Source organism: Rhinoraja longicauda, chromosome 7 (genome assembly GCF_053455715.1).
Source record: "Rhinoraja longicauda isolate Sanriku21f chromosome 7, sRhiLon1.1, whole genome shotgun sequence".
Lineage (NCBI taxonomy): Eukaryota > Metazoa > Chordata > Chondrichthyes > Rajiformes > Arhynchobatidae > Rhinoraja > Rhinoraja longicauda.
The window spans coordinates 4,917,217-4,942,183 of NC_135959.1; the positions used below are offsets into that span (position 1 = coordinate 4,917,217).

At 50.1% G+C, this 24,967-nt stretch overlaps 1 protein-coding gene across 3 annotated transcripts in view; it reads right to left on the bottom strand.

The window, feature by feature from the left end:
- Positions 1-23,198, bottom strand: part of gdpd4a (glycerophosphodiester phosphodiesterase domain containing 4a) — a 76,981-nt gene extending 53,783 nt beyond the window's left edge. For 2 of the 3 annotated variants that reach the window (XM_078402013.1, XM_078402015.1), the window contains exons 1-2: positions 23,048-23,198; positions 10,995-11,071 (exon numbers count right to left, since the gene is read on the bottom strand). The gene's annotated coding sequence lies outside the window, so the exon portion shown is untranslated. The remainder of the gene's footprint in view (positions 1-10,994; positions 11,072-23,047) is intronic. The other variant, XM_078402014.1, reaches the window with a different exon arrangement.
- Between the last annotated feature and the right edge of the window lie 1,769 nt (positions 23,199-24,967).

The following is a 24,967-nucleotide window of genomic DNA, read 5'->3' on the forward strand; positions in this document are numbered from 1 at the left end:
CACCTCAACCCCCCTTACTCCAACCCCCCCTCCATCAATCCCCCCCTCCCACCCTCCCTCCCCTCTCTCCCCTTCCCCTTCCTCCTCCCCCCTTCCCCCTTCCCCCCTCCCTTCCTCCCCTCCCTCTCCCCTCTCCTCCCCCTCCCCTCTCTCCCCTTCCCCTTCCTCCTCTCCCCCTTCCCCCCTCCCTTCCCTCCCCTCCCCTTCCTCCCCTCCCCCTTCTCCCCTCCCTCCCTCCACCTCCCTCCCCTCAATCCCCCTCACCCTCCCTTACCCTCCCTCCTCCCCTCCCTCCCTCCCTCCCCCCTTTCCTAGGAGATGGAGTTAAACACTGATTTCAATGAAACTTCTTCCATTCACACCAAAGGGACGACGGTGAGTAAGGTGGGCCTAAAATTGTCGTGCTATCATGTACCGATTTGGTTGTAGTTCAGGAACAAACAAACAAACAAACAGACGAGAGTTTTAGTATATAGATGTTAAACTCCACATTTCACTTAAATCAGGGCGATCAGTTTGGGATTAGCATTGTTCAGACAGAGTCATTAACTAGCCACCATTACCGGTGACGTTAGATATTCCCTCGATCTGCCACAGTTAGAATGTAAACTGCATGTGGCACAGGCAATGCCAAATACTAATCAAATTCCTTGGAGTAAATGTCACCAGCAACTTGTCCTGGACCACCCATCTTGAAGCAATGGCCAAGAAAGCACACCAACGCCTTCGAAGGGTTAGGAAGTCCGGCAAGTCCCCAATAGAGTTGGCAAGTATCTCACTCCCAAATGCGAGACAAGGTGACGTCACCGCCCCGCGCCCCACGTGACCTCACCCAGCCAGCGGCCACGTGCTCCCGCTCCACCAATGGCGGACGCCCGGGCCGGGAGGCGGGTTGCTATGCAACCTCCGTTAGGCGAACACACTTGGCCCTGCTCCCCGAACACACTCCATTAGCCTACACTGTCCCGGCCTACAAGGACCAGTCTCACCACGGCCACTCCCTCTTCTCCCTTCTCTCCCATCGGGCAAAAGATACGGAAGTGTGAAAACGCGCAACTCCAGATTCAGGGACAGTTTCTTCCCAGCTGTTATCAGGCAACTGAACCATCCTACCGCAACCAGAGAGCAGTGCTGAACTACTATCCACCTCATTGGAGACCCTTGGACTATCTTTGATTGGACTTTACTGGACTTTATCTTGCACTAAACGTTATTCACGTTATTCCCTTTATCGTACACAGTATCTGTACACTGTGGACGGCTCGATTGCAATCACGTGTTGTCTTTCCGCTGACTGGTTAGCACGCAACAAAAGCTTTTCACTGTACCTCGGTACACGTGACAATAAGCTAAACTCAAACTAATTAGAAATATTGTATTGAAAAGAAGAGTTCCCAATGTTGAAACATGTTCCCAATGTTGGGGGAGTCCAGAACCAGGGGCCACAGTTTAAGAATAAGGAGTAGGCCATTTAGAACTGAGATGAGGAAAAACCTTTTCAGTCAGAGAGTTGCCTCAGAAGGCAGTGGAGGCCAATTCTCTGAATGCATTCAAGAGAGAGCGAGATAGAGCTCTTAAGGATAGTGGAGTCAGGGGGTATGGGGAGAAGGCAGGAACGGGGTACTGATTGTGGATGATCAGCCATGATCACATTGAATGGCGGTGCTGGCTCGAAGGACCGAATGGCCTCCTCCTGCACCTATTGTCTATTGTCTAAGAGTTGATGGAATTGTTCGAAAGCTACAGCATAGAAACAGGCCCTTCAGGCCATCAAGTCCACACCGTCCACCAAACTCCCATTCCACTTTCAGTTTAGTTTAGTTTAGTTTAAAGATCCAACACAGAAACAGGCCCTTCGGCCCAACTTCTCCATGCCAATCACTGATTACCAGAGGACATAGGTTTTAGGTGAGGGGGGAAGAATTGATATGAACCTGAGGGGTAACTTTCTTTACACCAAGGGTGGTGGGTGTATGGAACGAGCTGCCAGAGGAGGTAGTTGAGGCAGGGACTATCGCAACGTTTAAGAAACAGGTACTTGAATAGGACAGGTTTAGAGGGGTATGGGCCAAATGCAGGCAGGTGGGACTAGTGTAGATGGGACATGATGGCCGGTGTGGGCGAGTTGGGCCGAAGGGCCTGTTTCCACGCTGTGTCACTCAGTGACTATGACCCAGTGTGGATATATGACTATAACCACACTGGGTCTGTGTTACCCCATTCTTACATCCACTTCCTACACACTGGGGGCAATTTTAGAGGCCAATTAACCTACAAATGTAATGTTATACAAATCTACCCTGTGCATCTTTGAGATAAGGGAGGAAACCGGAGAACCCAGAGGAGACCCACGGGGTCACTGGGAGAACTTGCAAACTCCACACAGACAGCACCTGAGATCAGGATTGAACCCGGGTCTCTGGCGCTTTGAGGCAGCAGCTCTATCGCTGCGCCACCATCCATTCCCAGCACACGAGGGGCAATTAAAGAGACCAATTAACCTCCACAGAAGGGCCTCGACCCGTGTGAGGTTATCCACTTTGGTGGTAGGAATAGGAAGGCAGATTATTATCTGAATGGTGTCAAGTTAGGAAAAGGGGACGTACAACGAGATCTGGGTGTCCTAGTGCATCAGTCACTGAAAGGAAGCATGCAGGTACAGCAGGCAGTGAAGAAAGCCAATGGAATGTTGGCCTTCATAACAAGAGGAGTTGAGTATAGGAGCAAAGAGGTCTTTCTGCAGTTGTACAGGGCCCTATTGAGACCACACCTGGAGTACTGTGTGCAGTTTTGGTCTCCAAATTTGAGGAAGGATATTCTTGCTATTGAGGGCGTGCAGCGTAGGTTTACTAGGTTAATTCCGGAATGGCGGGACTGTCATATGTTGAAAGACTGGAGCGACTAGGCTTGGATAGGTTGGAATTTAGAAGGATGAGAGGGGATCTTATTGAAACACATTAGAGGCAGATAACATGTTCCCAATGTTGGGGGAGTCCAGAACAAGGGGCCACAGTTTAAGAATAAGGGGTAGGCCATTTAGAACGGAGATGAGGAAGAACTTTTTCAGTCAGAGGGTGGTGAAGGTGTGGAATTCTCTGCCTCAGAAGGCAGTGGAGGCCAGTTCGTTGGATGCTTTCAAGAGAGAGCTGGATAGAGCTCTTAAGGATAGCGGAGTGAGGGGGTATGGGGAGAAGGCAGGAACGGGGTACTGATTGAGAGTGATCAGCCATGATCGCATTGAATGGCGGTGCTGGCTCGAAGGGCTGAATGGCCTACTCCTGCACCTATTGTCTATTGTCTATTGTCTATAAGATTATTAAGGGATTGGACACATTAGAGGCAGGAAACATGTTCCCAATGTTGGGGGAGATCAGAACCAGGGGACACAGTTTAAGAATAAGGGGTAGGCCATTTAGAACGGAGATGAGGAAAAACCTTTTTCAGTCAGAGAGTTGTGAATCTGTGGAATTCCCTGCCTCAGAAGGCAGTGGAGGCCAATTTTCTGAATGTATTCAAGAGAGAGCTAGATAGAGCTCTTAAGGATAGCGGAGTCAGGGGGTATGGGGAAAAGGCAGGAACAGGGTGCTGATTGAGAATGATCAGCCATTATCGCATTGAATAGTGGTGCTGGCTCGAAGGGCCGAATGGCCTACTCCTGCACCTATTGTCTATTGAAACGCCGCCTATCCATGTTCTCCAGAGATGCTGCCTAACAAGATGCCACACCTGTCCCTGTTCCTCCTCCCTCGACTCTGTCCAGGGACCCCCGACAGCCCTTTCAGGATAGGCAGAGGTTCACTTGCACCTCCTCCAACCTCATCTACTGTGTCCGTTGTTCAAGATGTGGACTGTTGTACGTCGGCGAGACCAAACGCAGACTGGGCGATCGTTTCACGGAACACCTTCGCTCAGCCCACCTGAACAAGAGAGAGCTAGATAGAGCTCTTAAGGATAGCGGAGTCAGGGGGTATGGGGAGAAGGCAGTAACGCGGTGCTGATTGAGAATGATCAGCCATGATCACAGTGAATGGTGGTGCTGGCTCGAAGGGCCGAATGGCCTCCTCCTGCACCTATTGTCTATTGTCTATTGAACTAACCTGATCTTTAATTCTCCTTCCCATTCCCACACTGACCTTTCTGTCCTAGGTCTCCTCCATTGTCAGAGTGAGGCCAAACACAAATTTGACCAACAGCATCTCATATTTTGCTTGGGCAGCTTACAGCCCAGTGGTGTGAATATCGATTTCTCTCACTTCAGGTAGCCCCAGCATTCCCTCTCCCTCTCTCCATCCCTCCCCCACCCAAGTCGCACCAGCTTCTCGTTTTCACCCAACAAACATCTAACAACGGCCCGTTTCCTTTATCATCGTTACTTTTTTTTGCGTGTATTTTATATTCGTTGTTCTTTATCTCTCCACATCATCGTCTATGTCTCTCGTTTTCCTTGTCCCTGATCAGTCTGAAGAAGGGGGTCTCGACCCGAAACGTCACCCATTCCTTCTCTCCAGAGACGCTGCCCTGTCCCGCTGAGTTACTCCAGCATTTTGTGTCTATCTTCGGTTTAAACCAGCGTCTGCAATTCCTTCCTGCACATGCTGCCTAACCCGCTAAGTTACTCCAGCGCTTTGTGTCTTTTTTGGTAAAAAAACAACATCTGCAGTTCCTCATTCCTCTCTAATATTTAGGGGGATTGAAATTAGCACTGGAAACCCTAGTTTTACCCCCACCCCTCTGCTGTTTGTGGACATATCTGTTCCTCCATCTGAAACCAACTTTCCTTCCTCAAATGAGATAAACCACGGCTTGACTCAGGTAATAAGGGAGGAGGGTGATTTGGTTTTAATGCCACACCTGGGAAATTTAGTTCAGTTGAGTTTACAAGGTAACTTGCACGGTGGCGCAGCTGTAGAGTTGCTGCCTTACAGCGCCAGAGACTCGAGTTCGATCCTGACTACGGGTGCTGTCTGTTACAGAGTTTGCACGTTCTCCCCGTGACCGCGTGGGTTTTCTCCGGGTGCACCGGTTTCCTCCCACACTCCAAAGATGTGGAGGTTTGGAGGTTAATTGGCTTTGGTAAAAAATTGTAGTGTGTGTCGGATAGTGTTAATGTGCGAGGATCGCCGGTCGGAGCAGACTCTATGCCAAAGGGGCTGTTTTCACGGTGGTGAATCTGTGGGATTCATTGCCACAGAAGGCTGTGGAGGCCAAGTCAATGGATATTTTAAAAGCAGAGATAGATAGAATGAAGCTTGATTAGTAAGGGTGTCAGGGGTTATGGGGAGAAGGCAGTGCAGCTTAGGTTCACGAGATTGATCCCTGGGATGGCGGGACTGTCATATGAGGAAAGATTAAAAAGACTGGGCTTGTATTCACTGGAGTTTGGAAGGATGAGAGGGGATCTTATAGAAGAGACATATAAAATTATAAAAGGACTGGACAAGCTAGATGCAGGAAAAATGTTCCCAATGTTGGGCGAGTCCTGAACCAGGGGCCACAGTCTTAGAATAAAGGGGAGGCCATTTAAAACTGAGGTGAGAAGTAACTTTTTCACCCAGAGAGTTGTGAATTTGTGGAATTCTCTGCCACAGAAGGCAGTGGAGGCCAAATCACTGGATGAATTTAAGAGAGAGTTAGATGGAGCTCTAGGGGCTAGTGAAATCAAGGGGTATGGGGAGAAGGCAGGCACGGGTTACTGATTGTGGATGATCAGTCATGATCAGTGGTGCTGGCTCGAAGGGTCGAATGGCCTCCTCCTGCACCTATTTTCTATGTTTCTAAGGCAGGAGAATAGGGTTAGGAGGTAGAGAGCTAGATCAGCCATGATTGAATGGCGGAGTAGACGATGGGCCGAATGGCCTCATTCTAATCAATTATGAACTTATGACAACATACGGACTCCATACAGCCGGCACCCGAGGTCAGGATCGAACCCGGGTCTCAGTCTCTGTGACAGAGACAGCAGCTCTACCCGCTTGGCCACTGAAGCAAGTGGATGAGAATATAGGACTAGTTTGTGAACGGGTGACCAATGCTCGCCACGGACTCTGTGGGCCGAAGGGCCTGTTTACGTGCGGCACGGTGGCGCAGTGGTAGAGTTGCTGCCTTACGGCGCTTACAGCACCAAAGATCCGGGTTCGATCCTGACTACGGGCGCCGTCTGTACGGAGTTTGTACGTTCTCCCCGTGACCTAGATCTTCGGTTTCCTCCCACACTCCAAAGACGTGCAGGTTTGTAGGGTTAGTTGGCTAGGTATAAAATGTAAATTGTCCCCAGTGTGGGTAGGGTAGAGTTAATATGCGGGGATCGCCGGTCGGTAGCGGGCTCGGTGGGCCAAAGGGCCTGTTTCCGCGCTGTATCTCTAAACTATACTAAATCTCGAAACTGAACTGAACTAAACATAGGCAGAAGTTGCAAAAAAAAACGATCACGACGCTGCTAAATGGAATCTGCCTTGCAACATATATCTTCCTGTCTTGCACGTAAAATCATATTGCAAATGTTTCTCAATGACTCCAACAGCCTGGCAGGTTTTTGAGGAGGAGCTGTATAGGAAAGAAACAATAAAGCTATTCATTGTACGTTGGTGCATGTAACTATAACCTAAACAGAAACTGTACTGAAACTAATTGTGGTATTTTGCAGGAAGTGGCAAACTAAACAAGACCTCTGGGGAGGGAATGGACTGGCCACGTTTCAGGTCGGGACAGTTGGCATTATAGACAATAGACAATAGGTGCAGGAGGAGGCCATTAGGCCCTTCGAGCCAGCACCGTCATTCAATGTGATCATGCCTGATCATTCACAATCAGTACCCCGTTCGTGCCTTCTCCCCATACCCCCTGACTCTGCTATCTTTAAGAGCTCTATCTATCTCTCTCGAAAGAAAGCATCCAGAGAATTGGTCTCCACTGCCTTCTGAGGCAGAGAATTCCACAGATTTACAACTCTCTGACTGAAAAAGTTTTTCCTCATCTCCGTTCTAAATGGCCTACCCCTTATTCTTAAACTGTGGCCCCTGGTTCTGGTCTCCCCCAACATTGGGAACATATTTCCTGCCTCTAACGTGTCCAATCCCTTAATAATCTTACACGTTTCAATAAGATCTCCTCTCATCCTTCTAAATTCCAGTGTATACAAGCCTAGTCGCTCCAGTCTTCCAACATATGAAAGTCCCGCCATTCCGGGAATTAACCTAGTAAACCTACGCTGCACGCCCTCAATAGCAAGAATATCCTTCCTCAAATTTGGAGACCAAAACTGCACACAGTACTCCAGGTGCGGTCTCACTAGGGCCCTGTACAACTGCAGAAGGACCTCTTTGCTCCTATGCTCAACTCCTCTTGTCATAAAGGCCAACATGCCAACATTCCTCATGCTAACTTTAAGTGACTGATGAACAAGGACACCCAGATCTCTTTGTACTTCTGCATCCGCAGTCACTTGTGCGGACAGTGTAGGCCTGGACAGTGTAGGTGTGGACAGTGTAGGTGTGGACAGTGTAGGTGTGGACACTGTAGGCCCGGACACTGTAGGTGTGGACAGTGTAGGTGCGGACAGTGTAGGTGTGGACACTGTAGGTGTGGACAGTGTAGGTGTGGACAGTGTAGGTGTGGACAGTGTAGGTGTGGACACTGTAGGTGTGGACAGTGTAGGCCCGGACAGTGTAGGTGTGGACACTGTAGGTGTGGACAGTGTAGGCCCGGACAGTGTAGGTGTGGACAGTGTAGGTGTGGATAGTGTAGGTGCGGACAGTGTAGGTGTGGACAGTGTAGTTGCGGACAGTGTAGGTGTGGACACTGTAGGCCCGTGTAGGCCCGGACAGTGTAGGCCCGGGAGAGTGTAGGCCCGGAGGCACGGGCGCCGCCTGATGGAGGTTGCGTAGTAGCCCGCCTCCCGGCCTCGTCGGCCGCCATTGGTGGAGCGGGAGCACGTGGCCGCTGGCTGTGTGAGGTCATGTGGGGCGCGGGGCGGTGACGTCACCTTGTCCCGTATTTGGGAGTGAGATAGTTGGCAACCCCTAGGATTAAGGGCCCTGATTACATAGAGCACAGATCCCGACGTGTGTAGGATAAGAACTGCAGGTGCTGGTTTAAATTGAAGGCGGACACAAAATGCTGGAGTAACTCAGCGGGACAGGCAGCATCTCTGGAGAGAAGGAACGGGTGGCGTTTCGGGTCGAGACCCTTTGAGGAAGAGTCAAACGAGTACAGATCTATTCATTCTGCCGCGGTAGGTTCAAGGGTGGCAGTTGAGTGGATCAGAAATAGATTGTTGGCGTGGAAGCAAAGATCTCACTGCAAATATACCAGCGCTGTAATCAAAACCAGCGTGCAGTAACTGGGAGAAAATAACGTCAAAAACACCTGTGCATTTCAGCAACAGCTTGTCAACAAGATTCTCGAAATACTCGAGTGGGAATGTTCTTAGTTTAGTTTAGAGACACAGCGTGGAAACAGGCCCTTCGGCCCACCGGGTCCGTGCCCGCCAGCGATCATCCCGTACACTAGTTCTATCCTATAGACAATAGGCAGTGGGTGCAGGAGGAGGCCAAACACCAAAGTGGATAACCTCACATTTATCCACATTAAACTGCATCTGACATGCATCTGCCCACTCACACAACCTGTCCAAGTCACCCTGCATCCTCATAGCATCCTTCTCACAGTTCACACTGCCCCCCAGCTTGGTGTCGTCAGCAAATTTGCTAATGTTACTTTTTATCCCTTCAATAGACGATAGGTGCAGGAGGAGGCCATTCGGCCCTTCGAGCCAGCACCACCATTCAATGTGATCATGGCTGATCATTCTCAATCAGTACCCCGTTCCTGCCTTCTCCCCATACCCCCTGGCTCCGCTATCCTTAAGAGCTCTATCTAGCTCTCTCTTGAATGCATTCAGAGAATTGGCCTCCACTGCCTTCTGAGGCAGTGAATTCCACAGATTTACAACTCTCTGACTGAAAACGTTTTTCCTCATCTCCGTTCTAAATGGCCTACCCCTTATTCTTAAACCGTGGCCCCTGGTTCTGGACTCCCCCAACATTGGGAACATGTTTCCTGCCTCTAACGTGTCCAACCCCTTAATAATCTTATATGTTTCGATAAGATCTCCTCTCATCCTTCTAAATTCCAGTGTATACAAGCCTAGCCGCTCCAGTCTTTCAACATATGACAGTCCCGCCATTCCGGGAATTAACCTGGTGAACCTATGCTGCACGCCCTCAATAGCAAGAATGTCCTTCCTCAAATTTGGAGACCAAAACTGCACACTATATCCTCGGGATAATTCACAGAAACCAATTGACCTACAAAATCCATGTACACTAGCACTATCCTACACACACTAGGGACAACTTACAACTTTCACCAAAGCCAAAAACCTTACAAACCCGCACGTCTTTGGAGTGTGGGAGGAGACCGGAGCACCCGGAGAAAACCCACGCAGGTAACAGGGAAAATGTACAGACAGCACCCGTAGTCAGGATCGAACCCGGGTCTCTGGCGCTGTGAGGCAGCAACTCTACCACTGCACCACTGCAGTACGTTACCTGTCCATGTTCTCCAGGGATGCTGCCCGACACACTGAGGTACTCTAGCGCTGGAAAAGGGTGCAGAGAAGGTTCACGAGGATGTTGCCAGGACTCAAGGCACTGAGCTATAGGGAGAGGTTGAGCAGGCTATGGCTTTATTCCTTGGAGCACAGGAGGATGAGGGGTGATCTTTAAGATCATGTGAGGAATAGATTGGGTAGACGCACAAAGTCTTTTACCCAGGCTGGTGGAATCGAGAGCCAGGGGACTTAGGTTTAAGGCGAAGGGGGAAAGATTTTAATAGGAACCCGAGGGGTAACTTTTTTCACACAAAGGGTGGTGGGTGTATGGAATGAGCTGCTGGTGGAGGTAGTTGAGGCTGGGACTATTGCAACCTTTCAGAAACAGTTAGACAGGTACATGGACAGGAGAGGTTTTGAGGGATATGGGCCAAACGCAGGCGGGTGGGACTAGTGCAGATGGGACATGTTGACCGGTGTGGGCAAGTTGGACCGAAGGGCCTGATTCCGTGCCCTGTGACTCTATGATTCTACAACACTTTGTGTCCTATTCAGCCTTACGTCGATCTATAAATTGTGTGGGGAAAATAACTGCAGATGCAGGTTCAAATCGAAGGTATCACAAAATGCTGGAGTAACTCAGCGGGTCAGGCAGCATCTCAAGAGAGAAGGAAATGGGTGACTTTTTGGGTCGAGACCCTTCTTCAGACTGATCAGTCTGAAGAAGGGTCTCGGCCCGAAACGTCACCCATTCCTTCTCTCAATAGACAATAGACAATAGGTGCAGGAGGAGGCCATTCGGCCCTTCGAGCCAGCACCGCCATTCAATGTGATCATGGCTGATCATTCTCAATCAGTACCCCGTTCCTGCCTTCTCCCCATACCCCCTGACTCCGCTATCCTTAAGAGCTCTATCCAGCTCTCTCTTGAATGCATTCAGAGAATTGGCCTCCACTGCCTTCTGAGGCAGAGAATTCCACCATTCAATCATGGCTGATCTATCTCTCTGCCTTCTCCCCATAACCCTTGACACCCGTACTAATCAAGAATCTATCTATCTTTGCCAATAAAAATATCCATTGATGGCCTCCACAGCCATTCTGAAAAAGTTTTTCCTCATCTCAGTTCTAAATGGCCTACCCCCTATTCTTAAACTGTGGCCCCTTGTTCTGGACTCCCCCAACATTGGGAACATGTTTCCTGCCTCTAACGTGTCCAACCTCTTAACAATCTTATACGTTTCGATAAGATCTCCTCTCATCCTTCTAAATTCCAGTGTATACAAGCCTAGTCGTTCCAGTCTCTCCTGGGATGCTGCCTGACCCGCTGAGTTACTCCAGCATTTTGTGCCTGCCTTTGATCTATAAATCTACGGCAACGGCTAGAAAATTAACGACCAAAGCTGAAATTAACCCGAGGCAACAGGAAATTACGAAAAATTCACCTGATATTACTCCAAAGGGCCACGCCACTTCCTTCTTCAGGCTTGGAAAGACACCATTCTGCACAAGTTTTCCCTATCTGGAAACGTAGCATAATCATAATAATAATAATACATTTTATTTATATAGCGCTTTTCATATACTCAAAGACGCTTTACAGAGATTTTGAGAACATAGGGAAATTAATAAATAGATAAATAAGTAAATAAATAAATGAACAGAGAAAGGAGACAGTAGGTGAGGTGACCTTCAGTGGTTGAAGGCAGTACTGAACAGGTGAGACTTCAGCGATGTTTTGAATGTGGTGAGTGTGGGGGAGTCTCTAACGGTTTGGGGTAGTGAGTTCCATAGGGTGGGAGCAGCGATGGAGAAAGCCCTGTCCCCCCAGGATCTGAGTTTAGTCCGGATGTGGGGGGATAGGAGATTGGCAGCGGCAGAGCGGAGGGTGCAGGTGGGAGTGTGCCTGTGGAGGAGGTCGGTCAGGTAGGATGGGGCCAGGTTATGGAGGGCTTTGTAGGTTATGAGGAGGATTTTGTACTGGATTCTCTGGGGGATGGGGAGCCAGTGGAGTTTATAAAGGACGGGGGTGATATGGTCACGGATCGAGGTGTGTGTGAGTAGACGGGCAGCGGAGTTTTGAATGTATTGAAGTTTATTGATGATTTTTGAGGGTGCGCCATAGAGGAGGCTGTTGCAGTAGTCCAGACGGGAGGTGATGAAGGCGTGGATGAGGGTTTCTGCAGCTGTGGAGGAGAGGGATGGACGGAGACGGGCAATGTTTCTGAGGTGGAAGAAGGCTGTCTTTGTGATGTGTTTGATGTGTTTGTCGAAGGAGAGGGTTTGATCAAGGATGATTCCAAGATTCCGGATGTGAGGTGAGGTGGATACTGGGAGACCATCAATGTTGAGGATGAAGTTTTGGGTGGATTTGGTGAGCATTTTTGGACCAATGATGATGATTTCAGATTTGTTGCAATTGAGTGTGAGGAAGTTTGATACTCTGATCGGCAAGGATTAGTTTGACTTCAGTTGCAGGCTGGTTTATTGTCACGTGTACCGAGGTACAGTGCAAAGCTTTAGTTGCGCGCTAACCAGTCGGCAGAAAGACAGCACATGATTACAATCGAGCCGACCGCAGTGTACAGATACAGGGTAAGGGAATCACGTCCGCCGGTCACCAAAGAGGTGGATAGTAGTTCAGGACTGCTCTCTGGTTGCGCTAGGATGGTTCAGTTGCCTGATAACAACAATTAGACGCCACTACCTACCTGTGCATCCTTGTTTTTCTAAACCGACGCTAATCTCAGAGGGGAATCTTTCTGTTGAGGAGCTTTGCAAGTAAACATTGTCGAGGGATGACATCAACTAACCGAAGGAGGAAATGAAATGTACACTGCGTTCATGCAAATATACATCTTACTTCCCCCTAAACTTCAAGTTGACTGTTTGGTATCAGCTTCCAAGGACGTGCACAATGCCAACATTCCTCACAATAAAACCACCAACAACTGGCTTTTATATCTGACCTTTAATAGGATAAACATTCTGAACGTTTAGCGGAAGCAAAGGCTAAGAACAACAAGGGGCAAAGATTCATTAGGGATGGTGAGACAGGAGATAAAGAGGGTGGGGCAATAGACAATAAACAATAGGTGCAGGAGGAGGCCATTCGGCCCTTTGAGCCAGCACCACCATTCAATGTGATCATGGCTGATCATTCTCAATCAGTACCCCGTTCCTGCCTTCTCCCCATACCCCCTGACTCCGCTATCCTTAAGAGCTCTATCCAGCTCTCTCTTGAATGCATTCAGAGAATTGGCCTCCACTGCCTTCTGAGGCAGAGAATTCCACAGATTCACAACTCTCTGACTGAAAAAGTTTTTCCTCATCTCAGTTTTAAATGGCCTACCCCTTATTCTTAAACTGTGGCCTCTGGTTCTGGACTCCCTCAACATTGGGAACATGTTTCCTGCCTCTAACGTGTCCAACCCCTTAATAATACGCGATCCACACCCCTCCATTTCCGACATGTCCACGTGCTAATTCCGCCATCTCACAGCGCCAGAGATCCGGGTTCGATCCTGACCTCGCCTGCTGCCAGCGTGGAGTTCGCACGTCCTCCCTGTGACCGCGTGCGGGGTTTCCTCCGGGTGCTCCGGTTTCCACCCAACGTTCCAAAGGCGCGTTGTCGCAGGGAAGCTCCACACGGACAGCGCCTGAGGTCGGGATGGAACCCGGGTCTCTGGCGCTGTGAGGCAGCAGCTCTACCCGCTGCGCCACCGTGCCGTAACTTCGCACGCACCCCACTGTATTGGTTCACACTGGCTTCCTGTTAAGCCATTCTTCCGTTTCAAAACTTGCTCTTTGACAGAGTCAAGAAGCCACACAACATGGAAACGAGCATGGAAACATAGAAAATAGGTGCAGGAGGAGGCCATTCGGTCCTTCGAGCCAGCACCGCCATTCAATGTGATCATGGCTGATCATCCACAATCAGTACCCCGTTCCTGCCTGACTCCGCTATCCTTAAGAGCTCTATCTAGCTCTCTCTTGAATGCATTCAGAGAATTGGCCTCCACTGCCTTCTGAGGCAGAGAATTCCACAGATTCACAAATCTCCGACTGAAAACGTTTTTCCTCATCTCAGTTCTAAATGGCCTACCCCTTATTCTTAAACTGTTTCTCTATAAATGGTTCATTAGTTTAAACAGATCGTGTTCAGGTCTGTCACTAAACGCTGGAGTAACTCAGCGGGACAGGCAACATCGCTGGACAAGAAGGGTCTGTGCCCATTCCTTCTCTCCAGAGATGCTGCCTGTCCCGCTGAGTTACTCCAGCATTGTTGGGATCCGTGCTTTATGGAATCAGGAGCCATTAATCCCAACTGTTCCCGACCTGAAACGTCACCTGTCCATCCCCTCACCAGAGGTTTAGTTTAGTTTGCCACTTCCTGCAAAATACCACAGTTAGTTTCAGTTCAGTTTCAGATATCGTCACGTGCACCAACGTACAATGAATAGCTTTTTTGTTGCGTACTATGCAGTCAGCAAAAAACCCAGTGATTACAATCGAGCCGTCCACAGTGTACAGATACACAATAAAGGGAATAACATTTAGTGCAAAATAAAGTCCAGTAAAGTCCGATTAAAGGCAGTTTGAAGGTCTCCAATGTGGTCGATGGGAGGTCAGGACCGCTCTCTGGTTGGTGGCAGGATGGTTCAGTTGCCTGATAACAGCTGGGAAGAAACTGCCCCAGAGTCTGGAGGTGTGCGTTTTCCCATTTCTATACCTCTTGCCCGATGGGAGAGGGAGAAGAGGGGGTGACACTGGTCCTTGATGATGCTGCCATTTAGGACTGAGATGAGGCAAAACCTTTTTCACCCAGAGAGTTGTGAATCTGTGGTCCAGCGATCCCCACATATTAACACTATCCTACGCCCACTAGGGACAATTGTTTTACATTTAACAAGCTAATTGACCTACACACCTGTACGTCTTTGGAGTGTGGGAGGAAACCGGAGATCTCGGAGAAAACCCACGCAGGGTCATGGGGAGAACGTACAAACTCCGTACCGACAGACACCCGTAGTCGGGATCGAACCCGGCGCTCCGGCGCTGCATTCGCTGCAAGGCAGCAACTCTACCGCTGCGCCACCGTGACCAGCCTGACTGTGACCGTCTTACAGTCCTGGATGGAGTTGATCCCAAACCAAGCTGCCTGACCAGCTGAGTTCCTCCAGCACTTTTGTTTTCCTCAAGATTCTAGCATCTGCAGTTGCTCGTGACTCCATTTTGCTGCTTCCTGCGTACAATTTGCTTAACTGCCCACCATACTATCATGCCGGGTGTCAGGGGTTACGGGGAGAATGCAAGAGAGTGGGTTTAGGAGGGAGAGAGAGATCAGCCATGATTGTATGGTGGAGTTAGGGTTGCCAACTGTCCCGTATTAGACGGGAGATCCCGTATATTTTGGGCTAAATTGGTTTGTCCCGTACTGGACCGCCCTTGTCCCGTATTAGTAGGGTTGCCAACTCCCTCGCTCCCAAATACGGGACAAAGGGTGACGTCAACGCCCAACCCCCTCCACGTGATCTCACCCAGCCAGCGGCCGCCATTGGTAGAGCGGGAGCACGTGGCCGCTGGCTGGGTGAGGTCAGGTGGGGCGCGGGGCGGTGACGTCACCATTTGTCCCGTATTTGGGAGCGAGATAGTTGGCAACCCTAAGCGGAGTGGACTTGATGGGTCGAATGGCCTAATTCTGCACCGACCACTTACGATCTCAAGATGCACGTGGTGAAATCTTTAGAGACACAGCGTGGAAACAGGCCCTTCTTCCCACCAAGTCCGCGCCGACCAGCGATCCCCTGTACACTAGCACTATCCTGCACACACTGGGGAAGGGTCTCGACCCGAAACGTCACCCATTCCTTCTCTCCCGAGATGCTGCCTGACCCGCTGAGTTACTCCAGCATTTTGTGAATAAATATCTTCGATTTGTACCAGCATCTGCAGTTATCTTCTTATACACACTGGGGAGAATCTGCAAAACAACAATTAGCCTACCAACCTGTGCGTCTTTGGAGTATGGGAGGAAACCGGAGCACCCGGACAAAACCCAGGGGGAGAACAATAGACAATAGGCAATAGGTGCAAGAGGAGGCCATTCGGCCCTTCGAGCCAGCACCGCCATTCAATGTGATCATGGCCGATCATTCTGTACGTACAAACTCCACACACACAGCACCCTTGGACAGGATCATAGAAACATAGAAAATAGGTGCAGGAGGAGGCCATTCGGCCCTTCGAGCCAGCACCGCCATTCATTGTGATCACGGCTGATCGTCCACAATCAGTAACCCTTGCCTGCCTTCTCCCCATACCCCTTGATTCCACTAGCCCCTAGAGCTCTATCTAACTCTCTCTCTTAAATCCATCCGGTGATTTGGCCTCCACTGCCCTCACTGGCAGAGAATTCCACAGATTCACAACTCTTTGGGTGAAAAGGCTCCCTCTCACCTCAGTTTTAATCAATCCCAGGTCTCTGGCGCCGAGAGGCAGCAGTACTACCGCTGCGCCAATCGAACCACGCGACCACGCAGGGGAGCGCGCAAACTCCACGTGGACAGAACCCGGGGGGCAGGATCGATCCCTGACCGCTGCAACCCCGTGCCGGCTGGAAACTCCCAGTAGGCTTGGAGGAAGTGTGATATAATTCCAACTGGTTTCTTTTGTCTTCCTGAAGACGAGGCGTGTACGCCAGCTCACGACAGCACCGCAAACCTCCAAGAACAACAGGCCCATTCTTTGGAAAGTGAGCCAAAATGTCACGCGTGACCAGGAGTCATCACATAAAGTAATCCATTAAAAAAATTCTTGTAAGAGATTAGACAATAGACAATAGGTGCAGGAGGAGGCCATTCGGCCCTTCGAGCCAGCACCGCCATTCAATGTGATCATGGCTGATCATTCTCAATCAGTACCCCGTTCCTGCCTTCTCCCCGTACCCCCTGACTCCGCTATCCTTAAGAGCTCTATCTAGCTCTCTCTTGAATGCATTCAGAGAATTGGCCTCCACTGCCTTCTGAGGCAGAGAATTCCGCAGATCCACAACTCTCTGACTGAAAAAGGTTTTTCCTCATCTCAGTTCTAAATGGCCTACCCCTTATTCTTAAACTGTGGCCCCTGGTTCTGGACTCCCCCAACATTGGGAACATGTTTCCTGCCTCTAACATGTCTTAGATTAATCTTACTCATGGCTATTTTCCCACCTACAGAACTATAATGCACGTCTGCTGAAGATATGAACATTCTAGCTTTTTAATATTCACAGGGTTTGTAAGATAAAACTGGGTTATGAAAAATAAACCGACGTATATACAGTACAAAACAATATACCTGTAATGCTTTCGGAATTATAGACAATAGACAATAGGTGCAGGAGGAGGCCATTCGGCCCTTCGAGCCAGCACTGCTATTCAACGTGATCATGGCTGATCATTCACAATCAGTACCCCGTTCCTGCCTTCTCCCCATACCCCCTGACTCCGCTATCCTTAAGAGCTCTATCTAGCTCTCTCTTGAAAGCATTCAGAGAATTGGCCTCCACTGCCTTCTGAGGCAGAGAATTCCACAATTTTTCATATGTTTGGTCACAGAATGGCCCAATAACATCATTGGAAACTAATACTTATAGCTTTCAAAATTTTAACCTCAAAGGAAAAATATGTTCATGGAATCACAGAGGGATGTGTGGAATGTATGTTGTAGGGAACGAAGAAGTAGTTGAGGCAGGGACTATTATTGTTACAGTTTAGTTTATTGTTACGTGTACTGAGGTAGAGTCATAGAGTCATAGAGTCCTACAGCACAGAAAGAGGCCCTTCGGCCCATCGTGTCCGCGCCGCCCGTTACCAAACACAGTCTCATTTTAATCCCATTTTCCCGCATTTGGACCGTAGCCCTGAATGTTGTAGCATTTCAAGTGCCCATCCAAATGCCTCTTATACGTTGTGAGTGTTCCCGCCTCCACCACCACCCCAGGCAGTGAGTTCCAGACTCCAACCACCTTCTGGGTGAAAAAGTTCTTTCTCACATCCCCCCGAAACCTCCCTCCCCTTACCCTGTATCTATGTCCCCTCGTTGTTGAACCTTCCACCGGTGGAAGAAGTTCCCCGCCATCTACCTTATCCATGCCCCTCATGATCTTGTACACCTCGATCATGTCCCCTCTCAGCCTTCTCTGCTCCAGGGAAAACAACCCCAGTCTGCCCAGTCTCTCCTCATAGCCGAGGCCCTTCATCCTCGAGTGAAAAGCTTTTTGTTGCGTGCTAACCAGCCAGCAGAAAGACTATACATGATTACAATCGAGCCATTCACAGTGTATAGATGCATGATAAGGGAATAACGTTTAGTGCAAGGTCAAGCAAGTAAAGTCCTGAAACATCACCCATTCCTTCTCTCCAGAGATGCTGCCTGGCCCGCCGAATTACTCCAGCATTTTGGGTCTAAAGTCCGATTAAGGATAGTCCGAGTGTCACCAAAGAGGTAGGATAGTAGTTCAGCACTGCTCTCTGGTTGTGGTAGGACTGTTCAGTTGCCTGTTAACAGCTGGGAAGAAACTGTCCCTGAATCTGGAGGTGTGCGTTCTCACACTTATTGCAACGTTACTACAACGTTTAAGAAAAATTTGGACAGGTAGGTACATGGATAGGAAAGGTTTAGAGAAAGGATATGGGCCAAATGCAGGCAGGTGCGACTGGTGTAGATGGGGCATGTTGGTCAGTATGGTCAAGTTGGGCCGAAGGGCCTGCTTCCACGCTGTATCACTCTATGACTATGACCTATATTGAGATTGGGGTTGCCAACTGTCCCATATTAGCCGGGACATCCCGTATTTTGGGCTAAATTGGTTTATAGACAATAGACAATAGACAATAGGTGCAGGAGGAGGCCATTCAGCCCTTCGAGCCAGCACCGCCATTCAATGTGATCATCGCTGATTATTCTCAATCAGTACCCCATTCCTGCCTTCTCCCCATACCCCCTGACTCCGCTATCCTTAAGAGCTCTATCTAGCTGTCTCTTGAATGCATTCAGAGAATTGGCCTCCACTGCCTTCTGAGGCAGAGAATTCCACAGATTCATAACTCTGACTGAAAAAGTTTTTCCTCATCTCAGTTCTAAATGGCCTACCCCCTATTCTTAAACTGTGGCCCCTGGTTCTGGACTCCCCCAACATTGGGAACATGTTTCCTGCCTCTAACGTGTCCAACCCCTTAATAATCTTATACGTTTCGATAAGATCTCCTCTCATCCTTCTAAATTCCAGTGTATACAAGCCTAGTCGCTCCAGTCTTTCAACATATGACAGTCCCGCCATTCCGGGAATTAACCTAGTAAACCTATGCTGCACGCCCTCAATAGCAAGAATTGATATTGACAAGGTTTGTCCCGTACTGGACCGTCATTGTCTATTGTTAGGCCCGGGGGGCGCTGTAGGCCCGAACGCTGTAGGCCCGAACGCTTGTGTGGGCCCGGACAGTGTAGGCCCGGAGGCCCGGGCACTGCCTAAAGGAGGCTGCGTAGCAACCAGCCGCCATTGGTGGAGCGGGAGCACGTGGCCGCTCGCTGGGTGAGGTCACGTGTGACGTCACCTTGTCCCTTATTTGGGAGTGAGATAGTTGGCAACCCCTAATTGAGAGGCAGTGAAATACTTTGTGCTGCGTGCTGTCCAGGCAGACCAAACCATACGAGGACAAAAGAGTTGTTCAAAAGAGAAAATATCCAGAATGCTGAGTACCGACAACGTGTAGATAAAGTAAGTGCAAGGACCGCAAAAATAAAATCAGAACAAAAAATAACCACAAAAATAAATTGTATGTTTTAATCAAGTCCGTTTCATTCTTTAAACATCTGAGTGTCTTTTCCTCATAACAAAGCCCATCCATTCCAGGTATTGATAGAGAGCACAGGACAGTACAGCACAGGAACAGGCCCTTCGGCCCACAATGCTGATGCCGGACATGATGCCAAAATCATCTCTCATTTGCCTGCACGTGGTCCATGTCCCTCCATTCCCTGTGTAGCCATGTGCCGATCCAAAAGCCTCTTAAATGCCACTATCGTGTCTGCCTCCCTGGCAGCGCGTTCCAGTCACCCACCACCCTCAGTGTAAAACACGTATCTCCTTTAAACTGTGTGTGTGTGTGTATGTGTGTGTGTCAGTGTCAGCGTGAGTATCTGTGTGTGTGTGTGTGTGTGTGTGTGTGTGTGTGTGTGTATCTGTGTGTGTGTGTGAGTGTGAGTGTATCTGTGTGTGTGTATCTGTGTGTGTGTGTGTGTGTGTGTGTGTGTATCTGTGTGTGTGTGTGTATCTGTGTGTGTGTGTGTGTGTGTGTGTGTGTATCTGTGTGTGTGTGTATCTGTGTGTGTGTGTGTGTGTGTGTGTGTGTGTGTGTGTGTGTGTGTGTGTGTGCGCGCGAGTGCATGTGGGTGTGTGTGTGTGTGTGTGTGTGTGTGTGTGTGTGTGTGTGTGTCTGTGTGTGTGTGTGTGTGTGTGTGTGTGTGTGTGTGTGTGTGTGTGTGTGTGTGTGTGTATCTGTGTGTGTGTGTGTGTGTGTGTATCTGTGTGTGTGTGTGTATCTGTGTGTGTGTGTGTGTGTGTGTGTGTGTGTGTGTGTGTGTGTGTGTGTGTGTGTGGTGTGCGCGCGAGTGCATGTGGGTGTGTGTGTATCTGTGTGTGTGTGTGTGTGTGTGTGTGTGTGTGTGTGTGTGTGTGTGTGTGTGTGCGCGCGAGTGCGTGTGGGGTGTGTGTGTATCTGTGTGTGTGTGTGTGTGTGTGTGTGTGTGTGTGTGTGTGTGTGTGTGTGTGTGTGTGTGTGTGTGTGTGTGTGTGTGTGTGTGTGTGCATCTCTCTCTGTGTGCACACCTGTGTGTGAGAGTGTAATGTTGATGTGGCCCATTCTAATGATCAGCACAGAAGCCGGCGCTGTGTGTCATGAGGATCCCGTGTACCTACCCCATGGAAGGACGGCAGAGTGGGCGTTGTACAGGTGCCCACTGCCTCTGCCAGGCTGGTCACCCCCAGCTGCTGGTGAACAGAGTGGGGGCCTCTCCAGGCCAGCAGTGCACAGTCCGTTTCTGCTGACAGTGAATTCCTGCCTCAACCACTGCTGTCCAGAATTACACATCCAGCACTCCTGCACATCAGTTATGGAACCAATAGACAATAGGTGCAGGAGGAGGCCATTCGGCCCTTCGAGCCAGGCACCACCATTCAATGTGATCATGGGCTGATCATTCTCAATCAGTACTCCGTTCCTGCCTTCTCCCCATACCCCCTGACTCCGCTATCCTTAAGAGCTCTATCCAGCTCTCTCTTGAATGCATTCAGAAAATTGGCCTCCATTGCCTTCTGAGGCAGAAAATTCACAGATTTACAACTCTCCGAGTGAAAAAGTTCTTCCTCGTCTCCGTTCCAAATGGCCTACCCCTTATTCTTAAACTGTGGCCCCTGGTTCTGGACTCCCCCAACATCGGGAACATCAATGGCTGATCTATCTCTCCCTCCTAACCCCATTCTCCTGCCTTCTCCCCATAACCCCTGACACCCGCACTAATCAAGAAATACTTTTATCGGCAGCAATTACATCCTATCAATAAAAAGAAGCAACATTGAAGGTTTATCCTTATCCTGTTGAACACGAGCCTGTGTCGAATAAAAGTAACACATTGTTACATTACTTGCCACAATCATCATGGACCATTTTCTAAATGGGGTGATTTCACCTCCAGAAATCAGAGATGCAAAGGGACTTGGGGAGTGCTGGTGCAGGATTCCCAAAAGGTTCATCTGCAAGTCGAACCAGTCGTAAAGAAAACAATTGCAATGTTAGCATTTATTTCAAGAGGTCATAAGGGATAGGAGTAGAATTAGGCCATTCGGCCCATCAAGTCCACTCCGCCATTCAATCGAAAGCATTGCAAAATGCTGGAGTAACTCAGCGGGTCAGGCAGCATCTCTGGAGAGAAGGAATGGGTGACGTTTCGGGTCGAGACTCTTCGGCGCCCATTCCTTCTCTCCTGAGATGCTGCCTGACCCGCTGAGTTACTCCAGCATTTTGCGATACCTTCGAATTGTTGTACCGGCATTTGCAGTTATTTTCTTCCACAAATCTGCCATTCAATTGTGGATGATAGGGGAGGGGAGAGGGGAGGGGAGAGGGGGAGAGAGGGGGAGAGAGGGGGGAGAGAGGGGGGAGAGAGGGGGGAGAGAGGGGGGAGAGAGGGGGGAGAGAGGGGGGAGAGAGGGGGGAGAGAGGGGGGAGAGAGGGGGGAGAGAGGGGGGAGAGAGGGGGAGAGAGAGGGGGGAGAGAGGGGGAGAGAGGGAGGAGAGAGGGGGGAGAGAGGGAGAGAGTGGGGGAAGGGGGAGTGGGGAGAGGGAGGGGGGGAGAGGGAGGGAGAGGGAGAGAGGGGGGGAGAAGGAGAGAGGGGGGAGAGAGGGGGGAGGAGAGAGGGGGGAGGAGAGAGGGGGAGGAAGAGAGGGGGAAGTGGGTGAGAGGGGGAGGAAAAGAGTGTTGAACCAAAGTCTCAACCCAAAACGTCCTCTATTCATGTCTCTCCACAGATGCTGCCTGACCCGCTGTTCCTCCAGCACTTTGTACCCCCCCCCCCCTCCCCCTCCCCCCTCCCCCTCCCCAACTAAAACTTAGAAGCAAACTCCGGCCCAAGTCTCTCTCCATGTTACAAAAAGAAAAATATGTCACAATTTCATTTTAGTCTCCAAAATGCTAATTTTAAATATATATATATATAGATATATTCACAAAATGCTGGAGTAACTCAGCAGGTCAGGCAGCATCTCTGGAGAGAAGGAATGGGTGGCTTTTTGGGTCGAGATCCTTGTTCAGACTGATATATATATATATATCTGTTATATATATCTTAAGGAAACACACAGACACATATATATATATATATATATGTAGAGAGTATTAAGATTAAGTTTAAGGAAACACACACACATATATATATATGTATATATATATATATGTGTGTGTGTGTGTGTGTGTTTCCTTAAACTTAATCTTAATACTCTCTACATATATATATATATATATATATATATGTATATGTGTGTGTGTTTCCTTAAGATTAAGTTTAAGGAAACACACACACACATATATATATATATATATATATATATAATATATATATATATATATATCTGTTTTATATATATATATATATATGTGTGTGTTTCCTTAAACTTAATCTTATTACTCTCTACGGTCTTTGAAGATGACGGGTAACAACACTGACAGGAGACATGAATGTTTTCCAAACAAGAACACCCTGGGATATTAATAAGGTAAATAATTTATCTTTAAAAACAATATTAAAGGCTGCTTTTAATGTGTAGTTATATAATACAGGTGAAGGATTGGTGTTAGTCTGCTGTACAAAGTGACAGACTGTAACCCGCGGGCTGTCTGTACCACAATATATATATATGTGTGTGTGTGTGAGTGTGTAATTGTTCATTTAATGTACTCACTGTTTGGAAAGTGTTCGTCCTTCGAGCGGAATTGTCCACAGTGTAAGGGCCGACCCGAGAGTGGAGGATGCGTCAACAAGCAGCAGTCTGTGCATCCAACAGCCCACACTCGCGAATGGAAGTAACGCGGGCAACACACTGTGCTGGGGGAGAGAGGGAGGGAGGGAGGGAGGGAGGGAGAGAGGGAGGGAGGGAGGGAGGGAGGGAGAGAGGGAGGGAGGGAGGGAGAGAGGGAGGGAGGGAGGGAGAGGGAGAGGGAGAGGGAGAGGGAGAGGGAGAGGGAGAGGGAGGGAGGGAGAGGGAGGGAGGGAGAGAGGGAGGGAGGGAGAGGGAGAGGGAGAGGGAGAGGGAGAGGGAGAGGGAGAGGGAGAGGGAGGGAGGGAGGGAGGGAGGGAGAGTGGGTGAGAGGGAGGGAGGGAGGGAGGGAGAGAGGGAGGGAGGGAGGGAGGGAGGGAGGGAGGGAGGGAGGGAGGGAGGGAGAGAGGGATGGAGGGAGGGAGGGAGAGTGGGTGAGAGGGAGGGAGAGAGAGAGGGAGGGAGTGGGGGAGAGAGAGTGGGAGGGAGTGGGGGAGAGAGGGAGGGAGGGAGGGTGGGAGGGAGTGGGGGAGAGTGGGAGGGAGAGAGGGAGGGAGGGAGGGAGGGAGGGTGAGAGGGAGGGAGGGAGGGAGGGAGAGTGGGTGAGAGGGAGGGAGAGAGAGAGGGAGGGAGGGAGTGGGGGAGAGAGAGTGGGAGGGAGGGAGGGAGGGAGGGAGGGAGGGAGAGTGGGTGAGAGGGAGGGAGAGAGAGAGGGAGGGAGGGAGTGGGGGAGTGAGGGAGGGAGAGGGAGAGAGAGTGGGAGGGAGGGAGGGAGAGTGGGTGAGAGAGGGAGGGAGGGAGAGAGGGAGAGGGAGAGAATGGGGGAATGAAAGAGAGAGAACGAGATACAGAGAGAGCGGGAGAGAGAGAATGAGAGACGGAACTGGAGAGAGAGAGAGAGAGAGAGAGAGAGAGTCAGATGCAACATATGTCTGGAAGTGCACTCACCGACACTGCCCGGCAGAGCTAACTGTGAATGTTAGAGAGAGTGGGGGATGGAGGGAGGGAGGGGGAGAGGGAGTAGGGGAAGAGAGGGGTGGAGGCAGGAGGGGGGTAAAGAACGTCATAGAAACATAGCCAAGAAGTGCAGGGGAGGCGGTGGTGGTGGGGGGTGGTGGTGTTGGGGGGTGGGGGGTGGTGGGATGGGGTGGGGAGTGTTGGTGGTGGTGATGGTGGGGGGTGGTGGTGGTGGGGGGGTGGTGGTGGTGGGGGGGTGGTGTTGGTGGTGGGGGGGGTGGGGGTGGTGGGGTGAGAGGTGGGGGTGGGGTGATGTTGGTGGAGGGGGTGGTGATGGGGGGGATGGTGGTGGTGGGTGGGGGTGGGGGTGTTGGTAGTGGTGGGGGAGTGGTGATGGGGGGGGGGTGGTGGTGGTGGTGATGGTTGGGGGGGTGGTGGTGGGGGGGTGGGGTGTTGGGGGGGTGGTGTTGGGGGGGTGGGGTGGTGGTGGGATGGGGTGGGGAGTGGTGGTGATGGGGGGGAGGGTGGTGGTGTTGGTGATGGGGGGGATGATGGGGGGGTGAGAGGAGGGAACACGGGGGTCACTTACAGAGTAACTCCCTTCCATCCTGTCAGCTGGGGTGACAACTCTCACCATCACCGTGTCCGTTTGAGACGTAGATGAGCATCTAAGGATCACTCATGAATCCAGCGGTCACTCGTGCACAGAGTGGAGCAAGCCCAGAGGGGAGCTGGTCCACTTCAAGCAACTTCAAGCTTCAACTGGACTCAAGCAGCTCCAAGCTGGTAATAACAGCTGGTAATTTGAGGAAGGACGTCCTTTCCTGTGGAGGCAGTGCAGCGTAGGTTCACCAGGCTAATCCACGGGATGGAGGGGACTGTCATATG